At 44.5% G+C, this 19,365-nt stretch overlaps 1 pseudogene; it reads left to right on the top strand.

Moving 5' to 3' along the window:
* The window catches only part of LOC112300611 (large ribosomal subunit protein eL28-like), a 42,506-nt pseudogene extending 24,743 nt beyond the window's left edge, over nt 1-17,763 (top strand).
* Nucleotides 17,764-19,365: the final 1,602 nt, after the last annotated feature.

Consider the following 19,365-nt stretch of genomic DNA (forward strand, 5'->3'; position numbering starts at 1 on the left):
GCATATGTAATATTTTCATCCCTTTTTAATAGCTGAACAGTGTTCCATTGAATGGATACACCATGTCCATACACTCATCAGTTGATAGGTGTTTGTGTGTGTCTTCTACTTTGGGGCTATTATGAATAGTGCGGCTGTAAACTTTGATGTACACATTTCATTTGGACATATATTTTCATTTCTTCTGGATATATACTTAGGAGTGGAATCTCTGGGTAAAACAGTAATTATGTTTAACATTTTGAGTTCATACCTGTTTTTATACAGTCCAGAAGCAAGGAATGGTTTTTATGTGTTTAAGTGGTTGGGGAAAAAAATCAAAAGAAGAATAATATTTTGTGCCCTGGCCAGGTAGCTTAGTTGGTTAGTGAGTCATCCCAATATACCAAAGTTGTGGGTCCAATCCCGGGTCAGGGTACATACAAGAAGTAACCAATGAATGCATAAATAAGTGGAACAATAAATTGGTGTTTCTTTCTCTCTCTCTCAAATCAGTAAAAACAAAAAGAATATTTTGTAACGTGAAAATTACTTAAAAGTCGTATTTCAGTGTCTACAAATAAAGTTTCATTGGACAGCTGCATTCATTTTTTAATGTATTGTCTGTGGTGCTTTTGCACCACAAGGGCAGACTTGAATAGTTGGGACAGAGACCATAGGCCTTGCAAAGCCAAAAATACTTACTATCTGGCCTTTTAAGAAAATGTTTGTCACCCTGACTGGTGTGGCTCAGTTGGTTGGGCATCATCCCGCAAAGTGAAAGGTTGGTGGTTCGACTTCTCCATGGTCAGGGGACATGCCTGGGTTGTGGGTTTGGTCCCTGGTTGTGATGTGTATGAGAGGCAACTGATCAATGTTTCCCTCCCTAACTTTCTTTCTTTCTTTCCCTCTAAAAATAAATAAATAAAATCTTTTTTTAAAAAAGAAAGAGCCCTGGTTGGTGTGGCTCAGTTGGTTGAGTACCAGCCTGCAAACCAAAAGGTTGCCAGTTCAATTCTTGGCCAAGGCACATGCCCCGGTTACAGACCAGATCCCTGGTTGGGAGTGTGTGAGAGGCAACCAATCTATGTTTTATCTTGCACATTGATGTTTCTCTCCCTCTCTTTCTCCCTTCCTTCCCCTCCCTCTAAAAATAAATAAATAGCTCTGGCTGGTGTAGCTCAGTGGACTGAGTGTGGGCTGTGAACCAAAGGGTTGCTGGTTTGATTCCCAGTCAGGGCACATGCCTGGGTTGTGGCCCAGGTCCCCCAAGTTGGGTGCACGTGAGAGGCAACCACACATTGATGTTTCTGTCCCTTTCTTTCTCCTTCCCTTCCCCTCTCTCTAAAAATAGATAAAATATTTTAAAAAAATAAATAAAATCTTTTTTTAAAAAAGGAAATGTTTGCCAACCCCTGAACTATGTCTTGGTATTGTTATTAGTAACTCTTGTTTGGTGGAGGCAGGTTGGGTATTCACCACCTCTGGGTTTGATGGGAGCAGAACTCAGGTCACCAGCCCTTTATGCCAGGTCCTGGCCTGGCAGCAAAAAGGAACAAGAGCTCACTTCTGGCCCCATTTGCTGGATGGAGAAACTGAGTCCTGCAGGAGGTTTCAAGCTCATGCAAGCTGAGGGGGAAGTGAGGGCCTACCTTTCCTCTGCTCCTGGGCAGCCCCTCACCCCACGTCCTGCCCCCCACCCCCAGCTAAATAGACCTGGCTGTGAATAATTCATGGCGAGCTTTTGCAGAGCACTCCATCTTGTCAGAGTACTTGGAGCATCATTAATTAGTCAGAACCTGGCTCCAGCTGTCGCCTAATAAAACTAAAACAGAAGTGGCTCCAGTGTTTCTTCCCCTAAAGCCAGAAGCTTCCATCTTCATTCCAGGGCTTTGTACCCACAGATTTCTTTTCTCTGCCCATTGCCCCATCAACCCATCACCTCTCAGAGGCCTAAAACTTGTTGTTTTGGCTGAATTCAGGCTTCCTGAAAGAAGGAAGGCAGTCTTGAAGTTGGAGCCCCAGCCCTCATAGCTGTTGTCTTCTTTTTTTTCTTATCCTCACCTGAGGACATGCTTACTGATTTTAGAGAGAGAGGAAGGTAGGGGAAGAGAGGAGCATCGATGTGAGAGAGAAACATCGATCAGTTGCCTCTCATATGTTCCCCTATTGAGGACCAAACCCACAACCCAGGCATGTGTCCTGCCCAGGAATCAAACCCCTGACCTTTCATTTTGCAGGATGACACTCCAACCAACTGAGCCACACTGGCCAGGCCCTAATTCTCTTTATATATGTGTTCAGTTCTGTTTCTCTGGAGAACCCTGACTAACACAGCATCTAACGTTGCACCCCCTGGTCTCCTCCAGATTAACTGGCCTCTGAGGAGATTCTTAAATATTTAATAAATATAAATAAGATTTAATAAATAGCCCCGGCTGGTGTGGCTTAGTGGATTGAGCACTGTCCTGCAAATCGAGAGGTCACTGGTTTGATTCCCAGTCAGGGCACATGCCTGTGCTGCGGGCCAGGTCCCCAGTAGGGGGTGCACGAGAGGCAACCACACATTGATGTTCTCTCCCTCTCTTTCTCCCTCCCTTCCCCTCTCTCAAAAAAATTAATAAAAATTAAGAAATAAATTAATTAAATTAATAAAATCTTTTTTAAAATAAAATAAAGATATAATAAACCGATACTTATATATTAAATTATTATTATTATTCTGTCTACTTAAAGAACTGATTTCCCCCAAGTACCACCTTCCTCCTGACTACTCAGTGGGGAAGCGCCTTCATCAGGTTTCTGAATGCCTCTCTTCTCCCTTAGTGGATTCACAAAGTAGCCTTCTGGACATTTTCTACTTCTCACATGTTGACTTGGTAACTGGCTGCATTTATTAGCTTTGTGATCCTGAGCAAATTATTGACCACTCTGCCTCAGTCTCCTCACCTGTAAAATGGGAACAACGGAAGTACCTACCTCATAAGGTTGTTGTGAGGATTAAATTAAAATGCTTAGCACATAGTAAGCATCAAGTAGATGTTTGCTAAGTCAGTGTTCTTTCCTCTAGAACACTGGAATCATCACAACAACCTCCCACCTTGTCTCCTCTTTAAAGAGCAGTATTAGTTAGCTATTATTGAATAATAAACCTTCCCAAAATTCAGTGGCTTGAAACAATTGCTCATGAGTATGTGAATCCAGCTGGGTGGTTTTGCTAATCTGAGCAGGCTTGGCTAATCTCTCTTGGGCTGATTTATGTTTCTTTAGTCAGCCAGCAAGTCAGCTGGTAGCTCGCAGGTCTAGGATGGCCTCATTCATGTGTCAGTAAGTTGGCTGGCTTTTGGGTGACTGGGCCATGATGCTCCAGCAGTGTAGCTGAGCTTGTTTTTATGGCAGAGGCAGTGTGTCTAGAGAAAGAGAAGAAGCATGCAAGGTTTCTCGGAGCCTCAGTGCGGTAGGTACGCCATTATTTCTGTTTCATCCTATTGGCCAAAGCAAGGCTGGTTCAGATCCAGGGGCTGTGGAAATAAACTTTTTAGATGGTGGACCTGCAAAGCCACATTATAAATGGTGAGTGAGGATACAGGGAGGGGTGAGGATGCCAGCTTTGATGTCAGACTACCACCACAGCACTGCTGCCTGGCGTGGGGAGTTCAGAACACACCTGTCAGTTGTGGAAGTGGGAGTATTACCTCCCAGTTTTGAGATCAACCTGGATTCAAATGCCAGCTCTACCAACTAACTGTGAGGACTTTGGATGACTTACTCGAACTCCCCAAGATTGAGAAGGAGATGGAAACAGGCCAAATTCTCAGGCAGAGTGGCCAGGAAGTTCAGAGCCAGAGTCTGGGTCCCAGGTCTAGGCCTCCATCAGCCCAACCGTCTGGGATCGCATTTCCTCAGCCCTCCAGTCTAAGAATCACTTCATCACTCCCCCTGACTCTTTTGTTTTTCCTGTGGATTGAGCCCCGCCTTGCCCCGGGACTCAGCAGCTCAGTCTGGGATGTGTCCGAGGGGACCCGTGTGGACGTCTGCATGACAGCACAGTGAGTGTGACTGGGCTTGTGAGCGGTGCTTGGCAGTTCTTCCTAAAACTTCTCCCTTTATCATTTGTCAACAAAAATGCACTTGCCTTTGCTAGGAGGCCAACCAGTGAAGGGTCTGAAAGGAAGTATCCTGTAACCCAAAGGGGAAGGTTACATTGATAAAGGTGTTAACCTTTCTGAACACTTGCCCAGGGATGACATTGCACTTGTCCTCAGCAGTGAGCAGGAACACCATGGGTCTCTGGGGGGCCCCAGGCCACTTTTTCTCTCAGGCAACCAGACAGACTGGTATCCGGTAGAGAGCTGGTAGGGAAGGTTCCCCTGGACACCACGTTTCCATAGTCACTCTGTCATGGAACACACAAGGTCGTCAATACCAGGGAGGTCACATACGGAATGGTGACTTGAGGCTCCTGAGGTTTGTGGAGAGCAGGTTGTGCCCTGCCTGTGCCCGCACACCTGGCCCTCCCCACCCATGCCCTAGTCAAGTAGCCACACCCTGTGGAGCATACTGTGAGCTGGCACAGCCCTACGGACCACAGGAAGGCAAGAGAAACTCCCTTCTCAGATTGGTGTGAGAAGCAAGATTAACCTAAGACAGCTAGGTTTATGGCGCTGACCCTGAGTATCCAACAGCTGGAGAGGCAGAGATGTGTGTGGACTGGGGAACCAAGGAAGGCTCTTTGTAGTGGGCCTGAAGGACAAGTGAGGTTTGGACCCATGGGGACGAGAGGGAAGACATTTCAGTTGGGAAGAGTAACAGCAAAGACAAGCTCTTCACCTTGTCCTGCCTCAAATGTCAATTCATAGAAACCTCATGTTTTTAGAACCAGCTCAGGAAACCGAGAGGTTCAGAGGCCTCCCAGATGTTACACAGGTGGTGGAGAGGTGTTCTGCCCAACGGTGGGGCTTCACATCGGGGCTCTGATGTACAGCTGACAGGAATGTCAGGACCAGCTGGTCACATTTCACCGTGACGCGGGGAGAGGTGTTAAAGGTCCTCCAAGGCAAAGTGAGGGCCCTGTATGACTGCACAGCGTGGGAGTGACGGGCCCATGTGAGCATGAAGTTGAAAGCTAATTCATGACAAAATGGCAAAGTACAAAATGACAATACAATCCACACAGTCCTCTCCCCATCCCCCGAAAGGAAAATAAGGACAATGCCACCACCATGAAAGGATAACACGTGGGCACCAAAGTGGCCAGGTGAAAAACACGGTCAACACTGTGAGGAGGTGTCATCGAAATACGATTTGGAGGTACTCAGGGGAGGAAATAGACACCTCTGCCCTTAGCGTGATGCGGCCCACAGAGAGAGGTCATATTTGGGGCACTCTTTGGTACAGTGTGGCAAGAACTTCCTAGCAATGAGAGATAACCCTCCTTAGTGGGGAATATCCCTGTTGCTGACCTTTAATAAGCAAAGGTGGGACATTTGTTTGCCAGGGCTGTTGCAGAGGGGATAGGCCCAGGAGATAAATTGCCTAGGCTACCATTTTTTTTAGTCCTCATCGAGGACATGGTCTTTGACCTTAGGAGGAGGGGAAGGGAGAAATAGAAATATCAATATGAAAGGGAAACATCAATCAGTTGCCTCTTGTTACATGCCCCAACTGGGGACTGAACCCATAACCTAGGTATGCGCATGATCAGGGATACCTGCAACATTTTGGTTTATGTGACAATGCTCCAACTAACTGAGTCACACTGGCCAGGGCCTTAAACTACCATTTTAGACGCTGGGTAAGCCTGGCGGAGAACTATAGCACCTTCTTTCAGTCCTAAGTTGCTTGACTAGCATGTGTGTTAGGGCAAAGTCAGGACTACTTAGAGATGACTACCCCTGGGCAGTGGGAGGAGGTGAGATGTGAAGGGGAGGGCTCTGGAGGAAATTGTGCTGGCAGCTGTGCTGCCATGAGCGCACTCAGATTCTCCAAGGCTTCGGAGAGATTGCTCCTCTAGTAGCATCCCTCTGATCTGGGGGCTGGAGGGTACCAATACCTTCTCAGGACTCGATTGGGCTCTGGGGAAGGCAGAATAGCATAGACAAATGATTTATCAACTTAAGAGGGCTTGAAACTCACCTAGGGATTCCACCAAACAATTTTAAAACACCTGTAAGTGAATTCTTGGGCCAACCCACAGAAAGCACCCAGATCTGGAGAGGAGCTCAGGCATCTGCACATTTCACGAGTTTCCTGAGCAGTTCTGACAGAGTGATCCATGGGTAGTGACCAAATTATTGTCTAAACTGGGTGGCTTTTGACTTCCGGTCAAGTTGGAGGCATAGGTAAATACACTTTGCCGCCTCGTACAACCACAAGGACAACAACAAATTTAAAAACAAAAAGTAACCAGAACTGCCAGAAAATCAAACTGTATGGAAGTCCAACAACCAAGGAGTTAAAGAAGAATCATTCATTCAGATGGGTAGGAGAGGCGGAGAAGGACAGCAGGGGTGGAGAGGACACATGGCAAGGCAGCAGCTGGAGGAACAGGTGGTCCCACATTTGCATGCAGATAAACCCAGAGGAACAACTGGGGAGCAAAACAGATCATACAACCCAGGGTTCCAGCATGGGAAAAGAAAGCCTCAAAACCTCTGGCTGTAAAAACCTGTGAAGATTGCAGCGGTGGGAGAAATTCCCAGCCTCATAGGAGAGTTCATTGGAGAGATTCACGGGGTCCTAGAATGTACACAAACCCACCCACTCGGGAACCAGCACCAGAAGGGCCAAATTTGCTTGTGAGAAGTGGGGGAAGTGACAAAGCTGGCAGAGAGCTGAGCAAGTAGTATTTTTCCCTCCTTGACCTTTCCCCCACAGGCAGCACCACAACCCTGAGAAGTGGCTTGCCCCACCCTGGTGAATACCTCAGTCTCTGCCCCTTACAATGTAAGAGGCATGCTGAGAGAAAGAAATATGGCCCAAATGAAAGGACATATCAAAACTCGGAAAATAGCCCTGGCTGGTGTGGCTCAGTGGATTGAGCGTGGGCCTGCAAACAAAAGGGTCACCGGTTTGATTCCCAGTCGGGGGACATGCATGGGTTGCAGACCAGGTCCCCAGATGAGGGTGCAGGACAGGCAACCACACATTGATGTTTGTTTTTTTTTTCTTTTTTTTTAAATATATTTATTGATTATGCTATTACAGTTGTCCCATTTCCCCCACCCTCACTCCACTCCATCCCGCCCACCCCCTCCCTCCCACATTCCCCCCCTATAGTTCATGTCCATGGGTCATACTTATAAGTTCTTTGGCTTCTACATGTCCTACACTATTCTTACCCTCCCCCTGTCTATTTTCCACCTGTCATCTATGCTACTTATTCTCTGTACCTTTCCCCCCCTCTCCCCCTCCCACTCCCCTATTGACAACCCTCCATGTGATCTCCATCTCTATGGTTCTGTTCCTGTTCTAGTTGTTTGCCTAGTTTGCTCTTGTTTTTGTTTGAGGTGTGGTCGTTAATAACTGTGAGTTTGCTGTCATTTTTACTGTTCCTATTTTTTATCTTCTTTTTCTTAGGTAACTCCCTTTAACATTTCATATAATAAGGGCTTGGTGATGATGAACTTCTTTAACTTGACCTTATCCGAGAAGCACTTTATCTTCCCTTCCATTCTAAATGATAGCTTTGCTGGATACAGTAATCTTGGATGTAGGTCCTTGCGTTTAATCTTGGGTAATGTAATTATGATGTGCCTTGGTGTGTTCCTCCTTGGGTCCAGCTTCTTTGGGACTGTCTGAGCTTCCTGGACTTCCTGGAAGTCTATTTCCTTTGCCAGATTGGGAAAGTTCTCCTTCATGTTTTCAAATAAGTTTTCCATTTCTTGCTCTTCTTATTCTCCTTCTGGCACCCCTATGATTCGGATGTTGGAATGTTTAAAGATATCCTGGAAGTTCCTAAGGCTCTCCTCATTGTTTTGAATTCTTGTTTCTTCATTCTGTTCTGGTTGAATGTTTCTTTCTTCCTTCTGGTCCAAACTGTTGATTTGAGTCCCGGTTTCTTTCCCGTCATTGTTGGTTTCCTGTACTTTTTCCTTTATTTCACTTAGCATAGCCTTCATTATTTCCCCTAATTTGCATCCATATTCAACCAATTCTGTAAGCATCCTGATTACCAGTGTTTTGAACTGTGCATCTGATAGGTTGGCTACCTCTTCATCACTTAGTTGTATATATATATATTTTTTGCAGCTTTGATCTGTTCTTTCATATGGGCAATTTTTTTTGTCTCCGTGCACCTGTTAGGTAGTAAGGGGTGGAGCCTTAGGTGTTCACCAGGGTGGGGCAACCCACATGCTGTGTTGTGACACTGTATGTGGGGGAGGGGTCCAAGAGGAACAGTGTTGTTTGCTCTGCTCTCTGCCAGTTTTCAGTCACTTCCCCTGCTACCCACAATCAAACTGGCCCTTCTCGTGCTGATTCCCATGTGGGTGGGTTTGTGTACATTCTAGGACCCTGTGGGTCTCTCCAGTGAACTCTCCTATGAGGCTGTGAGTTTCTCCCACTGCCATCTCAACCCCCACAGGTGTTTTCAGTCAGAGGCTTTGAGGCTTTATTTCCCCACGCTGGAACCCTAGGTTGCTCAGTCTGTCCCACTCCCCAGTTGTTCCCACCCTCCATGTCCATCCGCACTGGAATGTGGGACTGCCCAGTCCGCAATCCACTGCCTCGCCAGGTACGCCAGCCGCCACCGTCCTCCAGCAGCTGCACTGCCTCAAGTCCTCTCCACCCAGCTGCTCATTTCCGCCCCTCCTACCAGTCTGGATGAATGTTTCTTCTTTAACTCCTTGGTTGTTGGACTTCCATACAGTTCGATTTTCTGTCAGTTCTGGTTGTTTTGTGTTTTTAAATTTGTTGTTGTCCTTCTTTTGGTTGTGCAAGGAGGCACAGTGTGTACCTACGCCTCCATCTTGGCTGGACGTCTTGTTTCGTTTATTTTGTTCATTAGGTACCTCTTAGAAGTGAGATCATATAGTATTTGTATTTCACCTTAGCATGATAGTTTCTAGTTTAGGCTTATTTCACTTAGCATGATAGTTTCCAGTTTAATCCTCACCCAAGGATATGTTTTTTGATTTTAGAGAGTGAGGAAGGGGGAGAGAGAGAAAAACAACAATGTGAGAAACAACCATCAGTTGTCTCCCATATGCACCCGTATCAGGGACTGAACCCACCACTTAGGGATGTGCCCCAACTGGAAATCGAACCCTCAACCTTTTGGTGTATGAGACAATGCTTCAACCAACTGAGCCACTCAGCCAGGATATAAATCACTAAGCTTAACGCTAGTCAGTTGAAGAGGCTTCTGGGGAAATAGTGTTGTATGTGTGTGTGTTTATTTTTTAATAAAACCATGTATTATTTTTCATCCTTACAAAAAAACCTGTGAAGTTATGATGTCATTAGTTCCACTTTACAGATTCAGAAATTGAGGCTCAAAGAGAGTTTGAATCACTTGCTTAACACATAGTACTCTTACCACCTCAGCAGTCCTTCCCCCCCAGAGGCACTCCAAAGGAATAATCAAAGAGGCTACATGATTAATTGAATGGGGGAGGGGAGGAAGGCAAAAGAGAACAGGGGATTAAAAATAAACAGGACACTTTGAATCTGACCAAGTGGAAAATAATCAGCAAGTCAGGAGGGAGTGCTGGGTTACTGGGGGAAGGTTTAAGCTAAAGGAATGACTATATATTGATGGAATTTGATGCATCAGATGGGGGCTTAGAGGACAAAGTAAGTACACTCCTTGGGAGATGGCCCTGCCACTGAGCACCTAAAGGCCCCTAGCAACTGGACATTTAAAAAAAAATTCATCCCCTCACTTCTAGGCAAGTGTGTGTTACTCTGGGTACCTGGGGCCTTCTGCATCAGCCACCTATACTTTCTGTGGCTCTATGTGGCCTGATTGATTGACCAGGTTTAAAAGGCCTGCTGTTGAATTTGAGATCTCAGGCTTCCAGCCTCTCTAGGTCATTGACAAATACTAAAAGTCCTGGCGTGAACGTGAGGTTATTATTCACCCAAGAAGACATTATAAACCACAAGAATGCAAGCCTAGCAGGCAGGAATGGCCACCCAGCTCACTAGCTGTGCTGTGTCCTTACTCATCTACCCAACAAGATTCATAATTAAATCTGCAGCAGCCAGAAGACAAACTAGAATTTTGTACAAACTGGTGTTGGGAAAGCACTTTGAATACAATTTAATGTCAAAGGGCCAGAGATCTAGAACTCGAAATGCATGTGACATTTCAAGTTGAGGCTATTCTTCCCTACCCTTCACCGGGACTGTCCCCTGGATGGAAGATGACTGAAAGAGAAAAACAGTTATTGGGTTACTAGGAATATTAGTCAGGGTTGTTTAGAGAAACAGAATATATATAATTAGATTTATTGTGAGGGATTGGCTCATGCAATCAGGGAGGCTCAGGTCTGCTCTTCATAAGCTGGAGACCCAGGAAAGCCAGCGATGTGGTTTCCAGTCCAAACCTGAAGACCTGAAAAAGAAGGGGAAGGGGGAACAATGCTGTAAGTCCCAGTTCAAGTCCAAAGGCCCAAGAATCAGAAGCACCCATGTTTGAGGGCAAGAAAAGATAGATGTCCCAGCTCAAGCAGAAAGCAAATTCACCCTTGTCTGCCTTGCTGTTCTATTCAAGCCCTTGATGGATTTTATGATATTCACCAGCATCGGTGAGGATAATCACTTTTACTTGGTCTATTGATTAAAATGCTAATTTTACAGAAACACCCTCACCGAGACCCCCAGAAGTAATGTTTTACCAGCTATTTGGGCCTCCCTTAGCCCAGTCACATTAGCACAAAATTATCCATCACACTAGGTGAGGTGTAGGTTTACAAAACTGTGACATTGAAGATGCTGTATGCTCAGGCCCCATGTATGTCTCTAGTTACATATATCATAGGTAAAAAAAAAAAAATCCAGCATGTGGGTAAAGGACTTAAAAGACGTCACAGAAGAAAATTTAAATGGTATGTAAACATAGCACAGGGTTGTTATGTTGCACAGCTCCAGAGTGCAGCACTCACACTGAAGTCTATTCATAGAGATGTGCGTTGTACTGGTCTTTAAGAGAGGATTCTCAGCCTTTCCTGTAATAAGAGAAATGACAATTAAAACAACAGGTACTGGTTTTTGGGGGGGGGGGGTTATGTATTGGATTGGCAAAGCTCAAAGAGTTGATAAAATCCTGTGTTGCTGGGAGTGTAATTTAGTACCACATCTGTGGAGGATGTAGTGAATACTGTGGACTGTTTCTCTCAGCTTGGTTTATTCTACTTCTTCTAGTTGGAGATGTAGGAAAGCTAACCCTACACTTCTCAGACTCCCTGGCAGTTAGGGTTCTGCTCACAATGAATGAGAATTCCTGTTGCTGCACATCCTTGTCAGCATTTGGTGTTCTCAGCATTCTGGATTTTGGCCATTCTAATAGGTGTGTAGTCATATCTCATTGCTGTTTTAATTTACATTCTCTTGATGACATATGATGTACTTTTCATATGGTTATTTTCCATCTGTATATCTTCTTCTCAGGTCTTTTGCCCATTTCTTATTTTGAAGATAGAACCAACAGGCACTGCTGGATTGGGATGTGAGAGAAGGAAATGAGGGGAGTGGGGATCACCTTGAGATTTATGGCCTGAGCAGTTGGACTGCGTTGCCATTTTTGAGGTGGAGACGACTGCAGTAAGAACAGAAGGAAGGCTTACTGTGGGATTACAGGAGGTTCCATCTCAAAAGTCACTGGGTGTCTGGTGTGCGAGGGTCTGACTCAATCCAGGGTGCAGTTAACATCCCTTGAATGCAGAATGGGTGACCCCTGCTTGAGAAACCACTTTCATCTCATTCACACACTTGTAGTTGGTGAAAGAACCTACTGCTAGCATAGGTTAAAGGGGATGCTCTTGAGTACTTTCAGTTGTATAAGGTTGAATTGGACACGGGCAAAGCTTGTCTTAGAATGAGTAATGCTTATATGATGCATCATAAGCCATGTAAAAAACATGGCTGAGAATTGAAAACGTGTCTATATAAGAACCTATATATAAATATTCATAGCAGCATAATAACCAAAGGTGGAAACAGCCCAAATTTCCATCAACTGATGGATAAACAGAATGTGGTATATCCATTTAATGAAATATTACTTGAAAATAAAAAGAAATAAAGGTACTGGTATATGCTACAATATGGATAAAGCTTAAAAATGTTAAGCTTTCAAACGGAAAGCAGCCAGTCACTAAAGATCACATTTAGATTACATTGTATCATTTCATTTAGATGAAATATCCAGAATAGGCAAATCTGTAGAGATTTTATTGTTTTCAGCTACAAGTTTTGGGGATGGTTTCTTTCCCAGCAATAGCTGACTAATACAGCACCGAGGCCTTTCTTACACTATCAAAAAGTGGGAAGCAACCCCAGTGTAGGCTGGGTAGGAGCCTGGACTTTGTGGCTTGGGCTCCAAATCCTACCCAGCCACCTATCAGCTCTTTGATGATGAGAAATTCATTCAGTTTACCCCTATGTCCTCTTAGATCCTTGTGAGAATTCAAGGTGTTAATATACAAAGAGGACTTGGAATAATTTTGGGTAGAGAACAATGCTATTAAGTGTTGGCTATTGGTATTACATGACCACCAGTAAATGTTCATATATGTGCTAGACATGATAAAGGAGTAAATATAATGTGTTTCAACCTGGACAATTCTTTAAAATATATGATTGTGTAGAAAAAGCAAGTTGTAGGTCCATTACATTTATGCAAAAGCATTTTAAAGGGAGGAGAACACAAACTACCTCAGAGCATTTGTCTCTTCAATGAAAAGGTGGGAGTAGACTTCTAAGTAAAAATGAAAAAGGATTTGCTTTAATTGGAATGTTCTTTTTTTCTTATTATGCAAAAAGGACACTAATTGCATCGTTTTTAAAACATCACACATAGGAAAAAACTGGGATCAAAAAGCTAAAATCTAACATTGGTTAATTAGGTTTGGTGAGGATATGATTGTTTTCTTCCATGTTCTTTACTTTTGCACCCCTCCTCCCAAAGTCTCATATCAATTGAATTACAGTGGTTTCAAATCCTTCCTCTTCTACAGCATCAGCTTGGGGACCTGCCCTTCTCGAGCCAGCCCTGACACCTGTCTTGTCTCAGGCAGGCTCACCCTGGCGTGCATAGCACCTGGTACTGTAATCCAGGGCCGCCCAGCTTGGGCCCACCCATGCCCGCAGGTAGCTGTGTTCTTGCCAAAGCTTCAGATCTCAGGCTTTGATGCTCAACATACTTAAAGAACATCAACTCATTAGTTTCACTTCTGTGAATTACAAGGGGATTCCCCATCCCCCTACTCCTCTGGCAAGGAACCTAAACCCCCTCCTGCAAGCAGCTGAGGGTAAACCATGGGGAGGGGCACTTGTCCAGAAGGTGTCTGGGAAAGGGGGAGCACAACCAAGGTGCATGCCACAGGCGATTTCCTTCTGTGGCAGATGTCGAATGGAGGACTTTATCAGGCTCTTTAAATTTTTAAAGACTTGTTGGAGATGTTTTGTCTCGCTGTCACTATTTTACTGAGGAAGGCAGATAATATCAGCTTTGGTGTCCTTAACTATTGTGTATGAGGTGTGAAAACAAAGGCTGCTGCAAGGACCTACAGAATACACGTTAGTGGGGGATGGGGGGTTGGGAATCAGGAGAATTGTCTGGAGACTTCTCTCGTCTCAGTTCAGGGTTTTACATCCACAGGGAAATCTTGACATCATTTTTTCTAGTTTCGACTATAGGTTCTGGATTACACACTCTGGAAAATTAGAGTTCAGATTAGAGTTCACAGGCCAGTACTCAGTCCACTGAGCCACACCAGTCAGGGCAACCTTCAGGTTTTAATTTCAGTGTTGCCTCCTCAGAGCATCTGCCTGACCATTCTAACAAAGCTGGGCTACTACTTTATTTATATTCTTCTTAGCACTCACAATAGTGAGTACATATCTTGTTTATTCACGTCTCTACTTGATGTTTGGGAGAAGGAAAATGAGGTTGATTAATCCACTTACTCTTTTATTTTCAGACGTTTCTGAATAACTCCAGGGAATTAGTTAACCAACCCCTACCCTATTCTACATGAATTTATTATTATAAATTTCACAAAAGCAAGGACTTTGTCTATTTGATTCACCATGGTATCCCCAGTGCCCAAAATAGCATCTGACACATAGTAGACCCTCAATAAATATTTGTTGAATGTGATAAATGTAAAGGTAGGTGGGGACTAGACCAGGCAGCACCTTGACAGAGCACAGTGGGGAAACATTTAGGGATTTTAATTAGAGGTGCACAGTGATCAGACTTGGCAGTGCTAAAAGATCACTCTGCCAGTAATAGGCTGTAGCTGGTATGGCTCAGTGGATGGAGCTCTAGCCTGTGAACCAGAGGGTTGCTTGTTCAATTCCCAGTCAGGGCGCATGCCTGGATTGCAAGCCAGGTCCTTGGTTGGGTTTGTTCGAGAACCAACTAATCGATGTTTTTCTCCCACATCGATATTTCTCTCTCTCTTTCTCCCTCCTTTCCCATCTCTATAAAATAAATAAATAAATAAATAAAATCTTTGAAAATAAAATAAAAGGTCAATGTGTCAATAATGGGGAAAACAGGCTGGAATGGGCTAAGGAAGGCTCCTGAAGTCCAGAAGAAAGATGAAAGAATTAAATAGGATAAGATGTACAAAGCACTTAGCACTTAATGATATGGAATGACAGGGAGTTACTATTACCATTACAGTAGGCAAGCAAGGACTGCTTGAGTCAGCGACTAAGCACAGAGTCCAGAGAGAGGGACTTGTGTATCCCCTAGAATCTTTGAGATTCCGACCCCCTCCTCCAGTGATAAATGCTAGAATATTTTATCCTTATCAAGTGATTTGACCTGTATCCTGGTTGCATTTATATTTGTATCCCACCTGTGTTTCTTCTCATCAACATCAGCTAGGAGGGAAGAAGTGCATGGAGAGAGCTTCTAACACTTCCTGTTGGTCATAGGACCTTGAAAGGCACCCAGTCTCCCTGAACTCATTGTTATCTTCTGCAAAATGAGGACTGTGATACCCATTCTGTGCAGATCAGTGAATAACTCTACAGAAATATTTTCAAAATGCAAGAAAAAACATTATTTCATTCAATATTTATTTTTAAAGTATATTTTAAAAAGAAAAAAATATTTATTAAATATCTACTGTGCCAGGCACCACTGTTGGGTGCTGAGAATACTGAAATGGGGAGAAAAAAGACAAAAATTCAGCCCATCTGAGGTTGATGTTATTGTGGAAGCCCATTCAAATTCTGGGCTTTTTGATTTTGATCTTATTTTCCAAATTGTAGATCACCTTGGGTGCGTTAAAAGTACAGATTCTAAGTGTTCTCCCTCTCTGGAGTATGCCCATGCTTTTTCCTCCCCTCATCTTGCTCCCCCACAGGTGTGAATCTTCTAGGGAGGCTCTAAAGGACCCCATGAGACTTGTAACCAGAGGAGTAATGGGCAGTGGCAGCTTGTCCTAGGCTAATCCCCTGAACCTGTCCCCAAGGCTCCTTTTCTCTGACTCTCCAGTGAGCTGACAGCAGCCCTGCCTAGGTTCTCTCCTGTTGCTGCTTCTATCCTAAGCCCTTCTTTGTTTCACTGTCCCCAGCTTTAATAAATGTACTCTCAAAATCAAAAAGAAAGAAAAGGAAGGAAGGAAAAAGAAAAGGAAAGGAAGGAAAGGGGAGGGAAAAGAAAAGAAAAGAACAGAAAAGAAAAAAAAAAAAAAAAAACAAATTCTTGGCCTGACCACAATCTTGGTCAGAATGGGGAAGGTAAATGGGGGAAGGGTTACTTAACTCCCTGAAGTAATTCAGAAAGAACTGAAAATAAGAGATTGAGTGGATTAAGCTGCCTCCCTTTTTCCTTTTCCCGAACACTGATCAACCACTCAATTATCCTGCATACCCATCTGTTTATATAGTGAATTTTTCAAATACATTTCCAGTAAGAAGTTGCTTCAGATGGCTCCCAGGGAGAGCAAGTCCAAACATCAGAACCAGCCATGTGACCTTGAAGGAGAAGGCAGTAGAAGTGGACCCACAGAGGGCACAGGAAACACCGTTCTTGGTGGTGTTTTTATCTGTCCCTGAGCTTGCTGTGCAACCATGGGCAGGACATATTTCTGATCTGGATCTTGGTGTCCTCATCACCAAAACAAAGGCAGGATTTCCTGAATACTGGTCCATGGAGGAGTACTGGGGTAGTTGCATCAGAATCAGCTGCAGAGCTTTTCATTTTTTAAAAAAGATTTTATTTACTTGGTTATTTTTAAAGAGAGGGGAAGGGAGGGAGAGAGAGAGGGAGAGAAACATCCATCAGCTGCCTCTCTTTCACACTCTGGGAATTGAACCTGCAATCTTTCGCTTTGCCACACAATGCTGAGCCACACTGGTCAGGGCTGGGGAGCTTATTAAATCTCCACATTCCAGGGGTGAGGAAGGACTCTGGGTTTAGGAGATGTGCACAAGTCTTAATGCAATGGAAGAATAGGCCTCAGTGCATTGGGAGAACTGGGGTGGTGCTGGCGGGGGGTCTGTGCTATACTGGAGGCAGGGGAGAGGTATCCTGAGGATGCTGCGTGGTAATTTTGTGATTGGATGTGGAAGACCACTATCATGGCCCTGCAATCTGATGGGGGCATGGTTCTGGGGGCCGATTCCAGAACAACCACTGGGTCCTACATCGCCAATTGAATGACTGACAAGCTGATCCCTATTCATGATTGTATTTTCTATTGCCGCTCAGGCTCCGCAGCTGATACCCATGCAGTAGCTGATGCTGTTACCTGTCAGCTTGGTTTCCACAGTATTGAGCTGAATGAGCCTCTCCTGGTACACACGGCAGCCAGCCTCTTCAAGGAGATGTGTTACCGATACCAGGAAGACCTGATGGCAGGAATCATCACTGCGGACTGGGACCCCCAAGAAGAAGGGCAGGTGTACTCAGTGCCCATGGGGCGGTATGATGGTATGACTCAGTGCCCATGGCAGGGTATGATGGTGTGACATTGGAGACTCCTTTGCCATTGGAGACTCCGGGAGTTCCTATATTTATGGCTGTGTTGATGCTACCTACCAGAAAGGCATGACCAAGGAGGAGTGTCTACAATTCACTGCTAATGCTCTCGCTTTGGCCATGGAAAGGGACAGTTCCAGTGGAGGGGTGATCTGCCTGGCATCCATAGAAAGGAGTAGAGTGGCAGGTACTTTTGGGAGACCAGATCCCCAAATTCACCATTGCCACTTTACCACCTACCTGAATCCTGGGATTCTGAGATACAATAAGAGACTGACACACAATTCAATAAACAGTTTGTCAAAGAGAAGAAGAAAGTCTCCAGATTCCTGGGCCCCATGGACCGGCAAGTCTGATTCGATAAGGCTAGGATGGCATCCATCATCTCCTCTATTTTTAATTAGTTTTCTGGGCAATTTTTGATATGTATCCAAAGTTGGGATCTCACTGGGGTTGATAAAACTCTCAGTTTACTCATATGTAAAATGTAATCATTCCTCAGATGGTAGAATTAAATAAATGAATTTACATAATGCTCTTAGAATAATGTCTGACCCATAGTAAGTATTGTGTAAGTTGTAATGATTCTGTCACGATCCAATCAGGAAGACAAAATCAGAGCGCATTTAAAGCAGAGAGAATTTTTTTTTATATATATATATATTTTTTTAATTGTTATGCAATTACAGTTGTGTGCCTTTTCTCCCCATCCCTCTACCCCACCCCAGGTGAACCCACCTCCCTCCCCCCTCTCCACCCTCCCCCTTGGTTTTGTCCATGTGTCCTTTATAGTAGTTCCTGTAATACCCTCTTCCCACTATCCCCGCCCCCACCCCCCACCCCCGCCCTGGCTATTGTTAGATTGTTCTTAACTTCAATGTCTCTGGTTATATTTTGTTTGTAAAGCAGAGAGAATTTAATGCAGAGGTGATGGAAAGGCTGGAAAGCCAAACAGGACAGTGATGCCACCTAGAGATTAGGCAGCAAGAAGCCATCCAGCCCTTAGCAGAAGGAAGAGAGGGGAAAGATGGTGTCCCTGGAACCCAGAGTCTGGCAGAACGTGGACCCACAGTGGGCACTGGAGCTGGAAGTAGGCACAGCTGTTGCCAGGACACTGCTGAAGCAGGAAAAATACCCTGGCTTTTTTCTTCATCCACCCTCCAGTCTCCTTCTGGCTAAACCCAGCAAGGAGTCATCTCTCAAGTGAACCTGAGAAAACTAATCTGTGGAGGTCGCACCTGCCTTTCAGGGTAAGGATAAAGAACAGATCTGCCCTGGCTGGTGTGGCTCAGTGGATTCAACACAGGCTGCGAACCAAAGGGTCGCCAGTTCGATTCCCAGTCAGGGCACATGCCTGGGTTGTGGGCCAGGTCCCCAGTGGGGGTCACGTGAGAGGCAACCACACATTGATTTTTCTCTCCCTCTCCTTCTCTCTCCCTTCCCCTCTCTCTAAAATATAAAAACATAAATAAATTAAAAACCTTTAAAAAAAGAATGGGTCTGAGTACAAATTATTACTACTTTGTTATTATTTTTTTCTTTCAGTTCTATTTTTGGTCTTACAGTTGTCAAAATTTCTCGACCTAAACCAACCACAGGGATCTGGGGCTTTGTGAGTGCTTATTGATTAATTGATTCCATGCCCTCAATGCACACATATACATAAATATTTGGCCTCTGATCTCTGGAAAATGACAGCTCAGGCCTTGGCAAAAATTCACCAGTGCCTAAGGCATCACAGCACTGACTGAGATTCAGGGAAAGGGAAGGTATGTGGATTAGGTTTCTCAATGGGGAATAGCTGCCTCAGCACCTTAAATGATTCAAAACTGATAGGTGGGAAGAGCTGGCCAGTGACATCACTGGGCAAAAAGGAGAGTCGTAGAAAGCTCAGGAACAGACATAAGGAGGACTATGGAATCATTTGTGCAGAGCACTGGGCAGGGGAGGAGAGGCAGAAAACAGGGCCTTACCCAGTTTTAAGGCTACTTCCTAAAAAAGACTGAAAAATCCCCCTTGTCTTTGGAACACATCCCTATAAGTGTGTAGTGTGGGAGTGAAGTTCTGGGAAATTTGCTACCAAAAATGGGCAGAAAAGCTCTAAATGTTTTTTGGAGGACTCAGAATTTAACCTTGGACCAGAGGCAAATATGTTTAAGAGGCTCTTAAAAGAAAGGATCAAATGATGTAGAATTCTTCCTAAATGTTCTCCCCAAATT

Source organism: Desmodus rotundus, chromosome 12, assembly GCF_022682495.2.
Source record: "Desmodus rotundus isolate HL8 chromosome 12, HLdesRot8A.1, whole genome shotgun sequence".
NCBI classification, from domain to species: Eukaryota; Metazoa; Chordata; class Mammalia; order Chiroptera; family Phyllostomidae; genus Desmodus; species Desmodus rotundus.